General features: G+C 32.1%; 1 protein-coding gene across 1 annotated transcript in view; it reads right to left on the bottom strand.

Moving 5' to 3' along the window:
* Positions 1 to 8,902, bottom strand: part of LOC108690447 (hairy/enhancer-of-split related with YRPW motif protein 2) — a 52,333-nt gene that overhangs the window by 41,034 nt on the left and 2,397 nt on the right. The gene's annotated exons all lie outside the window — the stretch shown is intronic.

Here is an 8,902-nt window from a genome sequence, read left to right as displayed (position 1 = left end):
TATATATATATATATGTATATGTAAATACATATATGTATATACCATGATTCCATGTGAACGCAAGATTTGCGCATGTACTTTATATAAAAATCCCCGCGTTGTTGATTCATGCGTATTTATATGACATCGAAGTCCCATTATGTTATGCTGATAAGAACCCACAATGACGATGCAGCTATTTTTCTTTCTCTTTCGTAACAGATAATTTCTTCATAAGATACATTCCCGAATAAAAAATTAGGAGTTGATGTAAGCGATATTTCAAAAAGACACAAAGAAAGAACGATTTTGTTAAAATATCTAACAATTTAACAAGATGTAAATCTATAAATTTTGTTTGAACTAAAATTATTATATAAAATGACTTAGACTAATTGCTAAAATATCAAAATATTTTTCAATATTCTCATCATGTGTGCTTGCGTTTCCTATATAATTAACTATTTACCGGCAACTAAGATTTTTAAAGACAATATCAATTTCAATCATATTTTAATCGTAAATTTTGGTAGATAAGTTTAAAATAAAAAATAATCTGATTTCTATGATGTAAAAACTCTTTGTCAAAACTTAGATAAGTATATCAGAATCATTTCAGATTTTTAAATGATCCGAAACAATAAAAATACTTTATTTCTTGATCGCTATTACTGGGAGAATTGAAATTCACATTGGCAGAATTATTTTGATCCAACAAAATTATTTTCAAATCTGTATCTATCTAAATTTTTAAATACTTTAACAAAATTGTTCTTTCCGTACAAATACTAAAAAATTACAAGGCATTCATTGAATGAATTTTTAATGAATTTTTTCCAATTAAAATAATATCCTTAAATCAAATGGAAAATATAACAAAACAAAATATACATATATAAAACAAAATAATTTTTCTCATTAAAATAGCAAATTTGATGAATTTGTTCTCCTAATCATTCTTCGATTCGTTCCTAAATAATTCATAGGACAAAAAATAGAAGAAAGTAATAGTTCCGATCGATCTCTAACATAATGAATAAAGAGAATGAATTAAAGAAGAAATTCGATGAGTCTTGCAATCTTTTAAGACTCGCAAGTGTTTCTCGCAAAACTGCATGTTTCGAACGAGCGGAAAATTTCGAACCTCCCTCTCCTCAAAGAAGTTATCGACAAATAGGGAATTGCAAAGGAAAAATACAGAAGCTTAAAGTACAGCTCGTAATGTTCATTTGGATGCATATAGCGCTACACATCGCTAAGCATCATTACGCTCCATCAAAGATGAGAAGAAAAGTTAGTTCTGCCAAAGGAGGTCAAAGATTCGAGGAGACATTGCCTTCAATTTGTATCGCGCGATTTAAGAGCATTTAGAATAGCCGAGATTTATGTATTTCAGAGAGATACGAGAGAGATCTCGTCTCGTTCGCCGTCATTCACCTTCCTCCGATTGCTTCGCAAACGTGGGCGGAAAAAATATTTCTAGGGCGTATATGGAGAGAGAGAAAGGAATAAAGCGGTCAGAATAATTACGATAAATTATATCGCAATATTTTCCAACGATTAATAATCATCAGTCTGACAATCTTGCAACAATTATATTAAACGACTGTCTTTGACGTTATTAGATCTATTAGATTTTAATGCGCTTTAATTTATTATTTATTTTAATATAAATATATTTCTTTATTCTTCACTTTTATTACTTCAATGTCAATTTTCTCATTGCGAGACATTGGATCGTCGTCCCGTTCCATTCGTCACGATTATACCGATTAACCCTTGGAGTCGCGACAGCTCCTGAGGACGGCGTTTATAATTCTAGAAAGATAACCACACGTGATACATGCCCAAGATGCAACTGCGTCAAACTGCGAAACACAATACTGCCGCAGCAAGAAACGGAATTTACATTCTAAGCAAAAAGTGTCCAGCCGCGCAAACGCGCCAGTCGCGGTAACAGTTGCCGTAATTATCGCAATTTGTCGCGCTCGTATGGAAAATGAGTCCGGGAATATATCTCTCCCGTAATGGAGGTACTAAGAGATTTACGTCGTCGTGCACGTGGAATTCTTCACGCGAACGCACACTTCTAATTATGCACGCTTCTTGAATATGCATAATTAAAATGCTCGCAGCGGCACATTTGTGCGCGACGTTTTACCGTGTACGTATTATTATATCCCCCCTTGAGTTCTCATACAAGTGTCATTACTATGTAGTAATTTGCGCGGATTAATTCTTGTAGCAAATGGTTTGTGTTCGTCGGTCTGTTGAATCGCTGGAATGGATCCTCGATCAGCAAAAGAAGTGTGAAGGTAGAGTAACTGATAGAACGCGATGCGATTAATACTTCGCGTGACATTCAATTTTTTTTTAATCCAGCCTGCTGAATTTTATTTTTAGCAACTCAGACAAACACGTGTTATCTGATAATATTTATTATTGATATTTACTATTGATAACTTCTTGCTGCTAAGTCATCATTAATATAAATCGCTAATTAGTTATGTAATATTGAATTCATAGACACGACAAGATATATATTTATTATAAGATATTTAGAAACGCTTTTCCTTTAAAAATTAAACACGTTCTTTAGGAAGCGCGGTCACTGGCTCCACGTGCTTGTGAAGGTCGCCAACGTCAAAGAGAACACTTCTATTGACACTGTTATATCCAGACGCATAGATAACGCCGAAATATCTCCGCCCGTTTTAATCATCCCGCGATTCCCGTTCAGGTCGCGGTTGGTTTCCATGACGCAGGCACTCTGTCCCGCTTGCGTCATCCATCGCGCTCTTTGTACGTCGCATGCAAGTACGACGACTGTGTAGGTGTTGTGTTATTCGATATCAGATGAAACTAACCCGAAAATCCGCTACACTTTATCTATCGCCTTCAAATATCAGCTCAAGGTTTACAAGATGAGACAAAGAGACAATTCTATATTTCGAAAAGAGGTAAAAATTACAAAAATAAACCCCCAATAAAATTATAAATATTCTAGTAAATTCAATCATTTTTCTAATTTTCAGATACTAAGTTAATTCCGAAATTATAATGACAAAATATACAAAAACATTAAGCTTTTATGGTAAATAGTCCACACACCATACTGAGTAAAAAATTCTTAGCAAATATAGTTTAGAAACAGTTCAGTCAAAAATTGATTTCTGAGATATAAATAGTTGTATACGTTAGTATCGTACTGACATTGGCTTCTACATGTTACATGTGACGTGAAGATTTACAAATAAGGAATAAAGTCTTTAAGTCAAGTAAACAGTCAAGCTAAAGCTTAATTTGATGCGAATTTACATGTACTAACTGAATTGTTTAAGCACCTAAGATTCAAAGCTTAAAAGCTTCTTAGTTATTGTATAATTACATTTACGTAATTACATTTATCTTGAGAAATTCTTTAATACTCTGTGAAGATTTAGCTTGTAGTAAATTCGATCATTCACACTGGATTAATATATGTATATTTTAAAAAGACTATTTCATATAAAGTATCTTTCATTATTAAAGTAGTGAATCGTTTAAAAGATTTTATTTATATATCTTTACAGTTAACTTTACTAATTTTATTGTGTAGCAGCTTTTAGTGTATACTAATGTAGCGTAGCGCAAATGATCGAATTTGCTATACATCAGTGTTTACAAACCGCATTGAATGTCATTCAATTTCATCTTATGAAAGATTTCATCAGTAGTTGACATCAATCGGGCATTGCAATTGAATGGTCATTATGGAAGATCCACCTCATTGGATCTGTAATTGTTCCAAATAGACTATCAGGTACTATTTATCTCAATTTCTCTCTTTTCACGTCGCATGCGAGTATGTGACACGTAGGAGCCAACTACATATAGTCATGATACTATCATACAAAATTATTTATATCGCGGAAACAGTTCAATTTTCAATCTATTTTTACTAAAACTTTTTATTCAGTGTAATGTGTACTATCTATCATATGAACGCTGAATGTTTTTTATAAATACTCTGTATATTTTCGTCCGGATCAAAAATTCGAATCATCAGAATCTCAACACCACTCACCATCTCAAAATAAAAAAAATTATGATAGATGAGAATCCACAAGATTCTAACATTTTATCTACCGCCCGTTAAATGTCATCTCGAAACTTGCACGATGAAACGAGATTATAATAATATATTTAAAGATATATTTTCGTCTAAATTGAAAATTCGGCTTTTCAAAAACTTCGATATCAAAACAAAAAAATTAAGATATGAAAACCTATAAAATAAGACTGGAGGTCAATTGCGTAACATTAAATAATCCTTGTCGATTCATGATGATTTTCAACATCCGAGCATTGTAAATATTAAACTTCGAATTAAAATTCTATTGAAATATTATACGCAGAGAGAAAAAAATGTTTACCACTACCACATAATTAAACTATAATTTATAGTCATTTCTAATGCCAATTAAATGTAATATTTATTTAGCAGAACTAAAAATAAAATTATTATTTTTATTATTATACTAACATTGTAGCATAATAATAACTATAAAAATAGAACTCTATAATTATTTTTATCACGACGTAATTATGCAATTACAAGTATCAAACATTTTTTTATTAAAGTGCAATCGATATTTGTTTGAAATATAAAAAGAAAATTTATTTGTTTACACTATTCTTAAGTCTTATAAAACTCTTTATTTAACTCTTTATTCGTTAATTTACACAGTTTACAGCTCGGAAGCTATTGATTGTCTTCGCGACAAAACGCGTTCTTCTCACTCTGATCTGAACCATCTGCATGCAACGTTCGCAGTATCTCGTATTGTCCCAAGTGTGCACTAATCAGTACAGGTGGTCAGACGTGCAATTGTGTGTCCACACAAATACCGTGCACGCATACACGAAGAACGTAGATGACGCGCGAATAAATCCGTGCAGATCGATCGGCGGTGTCAACGACCGAGCGATAGCATAAGATGCGCTATTTCGCATTTTATAGAATTGTTGTAAGAAACGACCACGGCTTATATCTCGTTCGACATTCACGTTATGCATATTTATAGAAACTAAACGATAATAAGATAAACTAGACTACAATATGAATAAATGAAGCAAGGGCCACGTACGATCGAAGCTTAATCATATTTATGTAAATTTTAATTACATCTTCTAGTTACATAAACTGCGCCTCGAACTGCGCGCAGATTATTGCTGAACTTGTGACACAATCATAAACTGAAATTGAAATAATAATAGCACCAATTAAATTGATCGTCAATTTCATAATAATACTAACAACTCTGACGTAATCGAAGCGTAGTTTATTCTAGCTGGACAAGGTATTTAAAATTTACACATAAATATTATTAAACCAAACAGTATCTCGCAAAATTCAATTTCGTGTTCGGTCCTTATTTATTTATTTGATTTATAACATAAAAACTAACGAGTAAAAAAAAAGTGATTAAATTAATTTTTTATTATGTTCTAACTTTTCACGATCCCGATAATATTGCATAAATATAATTGCATAAATTATATCAATATATACAAAATACAAATGTATATTAATATACAGAAAATAACAAATAATTGTAACAAATCATTAACGCAATGCACGCAGAGGACGATTTTTTATTTGTTGCTGATATTTTTAACGTGGCTCGTAAAAAGAGCGATTATATATAATACTACTGTCCAAATTCGAATGAAACCTGCCTGATACTGTAGACACGCAACATCAATGATTTCTTCTCGTACACGTACACCGATCGAACGAACTCGTAACGAACATGTGCGTTTAATTAACACCCGCCGATAGAGAACGAGCTTCTAGTTTCTATCTTATCTTGGACGCAGCCATGAATCTTTCGGTGGTGCGTTTTCAAGGGGATATAAATATAGCATATCTATATACAAGTCTAATTACCAAGAAAAAAATCAACAGAGAGAGGAGGAAAGAAACAATCGCGCGATCGAGAGAGAGAGAGAGGAGATACTCGAGTTAAGTCGAAGGCACCTGTGTAATTCGAGATAACGACGCTATCTCACTGCTCTCCATAACCACACGATCTGCTAATTCCGCGATAACATCTCGATTTTAAAACTTTCGAAAACATGAATGAAGTCCACCTCTATTTATCTTCATATACGTAATAAAAATAAACTGGACATTCCTACGAAGTTGTCATTAGCAGTTTTATTATAAAAATAAGGTAACTTGAATCACATTACCTCTCCCCCCCCTCCTCTCTCTCTCTCTCTCTCTCTCTCTCTCTCTTTTTCATCTCATTTTTTAATTTAAGAAGAAATTATATCAGTATCTCTCTGCGAGAGAGAGAGAGAGAGAGAGAGAGAGAGAGAGAGAGAGAGAGACTGATATAATTCTTTTCTAAATTTTGTGTCTATTATGTTAGAAATTGTTCAATCACATTTGAACAATTCGGTCACATAATCAATGCCATTGGTCAATTCTTTCTCTGTCTGAAATCTCGGACCAATTTCTATCGTAGATCAACGCAAGACTTAATGAAACACAGATGATAAATCAAAGAATGCACAGTCTATTACGTCTGATCTAGTCAAATGGCCAAAACGAAATCCGTGACTTCAGCACTACAGAGATAACGATGACAATAAATTCCAGAGGCTGTTTTTCGATGAATCCTCTGAAACTGACATAGGTCTATTGGACCACTCAATTATAAATCTCTTTGTCAAAAACGTCAAACAATTCAATCTTTTATGTTACATCTGCAAATTTATATCATTCTTCTTAAAATATATTCAACATTCACTCTTTTTTTATATTTATATTTATTTTATATTTAGTTAATTATGTCATTTTGGTTTCTTGAAATTAATTAATATTTTTTAATTACAAACATAAATGAATCGTATAGACTCAGTGTCAATAATTACGTTACAGACTTTATCAGCTCCGGAGGATTAAAAAAGATAATACATTTCTCCATGTGTTTAAATTGTAAAATTATTCATGAGATACGTCAGTGTACTGAATGTTAACGAAACATTGTGTTGATCTAAATTTCACACATGCAATGCACAAATCGCATAACCGAGATACAGCGGGTTGAAAATAAAAATAAAGTGACCGTAATTGATGCTCCTCTCGATAAAATTTTCAGGAAGCTATCTGTATGATTTTCCAAAAAATATATGAATTGTTTAGATGAAAGTCTAGACTGCAAAATGGAAACATAATAATAGATGCTGTGTATTTCAGTGTCCGCGAATGTTATGCAATGAATATGCATGGATACCTTATAAACACAATATATATGCAAATATTTTCTTTTTACATAATAATCTACTTAAGTCAGGAACAGATGTGCGGCGTGAAGAAAAAAGAAAAATAAATGTAACTCACTTTTTAATTCGAAAAGTGTCATCTCGACAAAAAAACTCTGATTAAATATAATATATTAATTTATTTTTTAACTCGTTGGCGAGTGAAAAATTGGGACAATTAGCGGAACTTGTAGGAAAAAATTATGAAAAATTTTTCCGTTTATATATCACATAGTTTGGTGTAAAAACGACCGACACGCGTATCTTTTTTCTTCATTCGTCATTATGCGCTGTACTACGTTTCCACGTGTCAGTTCTTTTTCTTGTCAGCTCTTTTTTTCTTTTTTTTTTTTAAGAGAGAACTCTCGAGACTTTGTTCTCACAAAATCATTTATCACGCTCGTTTATACGAGTGCAGGGATTACGAAACGAGTGACGACACGGAGCCGATAGAGCTACCTTCATTTTGCACGCGCGTGAAAGGTGTAATGACTTGTACTTCACTTTGTTGATTTCTGCACATGTGATGAGATGACGACAGCAATCGTGCGTTACAACAAAATACGTCCCGCGACTCATGACTCTGCCGTTTATTCCTCCGCGAGAGGAAATATTTTTCCCCGGACTTTTATATTGCATTTATCCTTGTAAACAACAAGAATGCGATCGGATTTTAAATCGAACGCAGAGTATCAGGACACGTTGTCGAGCGCGCGTTATTAATATTTACTCCATCACCGCGTTATTTATTCGCAATATATCGCCGTGTATTTACGTTATTATTTATTCTCCAAAGTAGACTATCACCTCTCGCACCTCGTCGCACAGAAACGGCTCATTGCTCCGGAAAAAACATAATTTTTAATCTATCAGGCTAAAATTTGGAAGAAACGTGCAGTTGCACCTTCTTCTATAAATATGAATTATTATTTTGTATTTTGCAATAAATATCATTAATCCTCTAAAGTTAACAGTGAATCTAATTGGATCCATTCAATTATATTTATGTTACATCTGTAATTTAGAATTGTCGTTAATTGTTATTAAACTAAGTATTCATTGTTTTTTTATACCTAGTTATGGTACTTTGGTTCTGGAAATTAATTGGTACTTTTCATTTAACATAAATTAAATGGGTTTTAATTTAGTCTAAAGGGTTAAATCGATTATTTGTAATAATTAGAATCATTATTAACAGTAAATGTTAATAATTCTAGTAAAAGCTGTGTACAAAAAACTTAAGCAGTAAGAGACATAAACAGTAAAAAAATCAACATTTTGGATATGTAATATTTTAATATAATTTTATACTAAAAAATAATCAAATATAACTGTAATATAATACATAGAACATGTGTTATATTACATTTATTGTATATTGTTGAGTATAAAATTATATCATCGATATTATGTTACTTTTAGTTGATGTTTACTGTTCAATGGAAGCTGGATTTTTGTAGCGGATTTACATTTGATCCTGTTGATTTAATGACGTAACACAAAGCATCCAGTAACTGTTGGCGTGAACGTAAGAATGTATTACACTCATGAATTATACTCATTTTTATAAACGTGTTTATATCTATACTTTAAATAAATTATATATAC

Source organism: Atta colombica, unplaced genomic scaffold (assembly GCF_001594045.1).
Source record: "Atta colombica isolate Treedump-2 unplaced genomic scaffold, Acol1.0 scaffold321, whole genome shotgun sequence".
In the NCBI taxonomy this organism is placed as follows: domain Eukaryota; kingdom Metazoa; phylum Arthropoda; class Insecta; order Hymenoptera; family Formicidae; genus Atta; species Atta colombica.
This window is presented reverse-complemented; position numbering and strand designations above follow the sequence as displayed.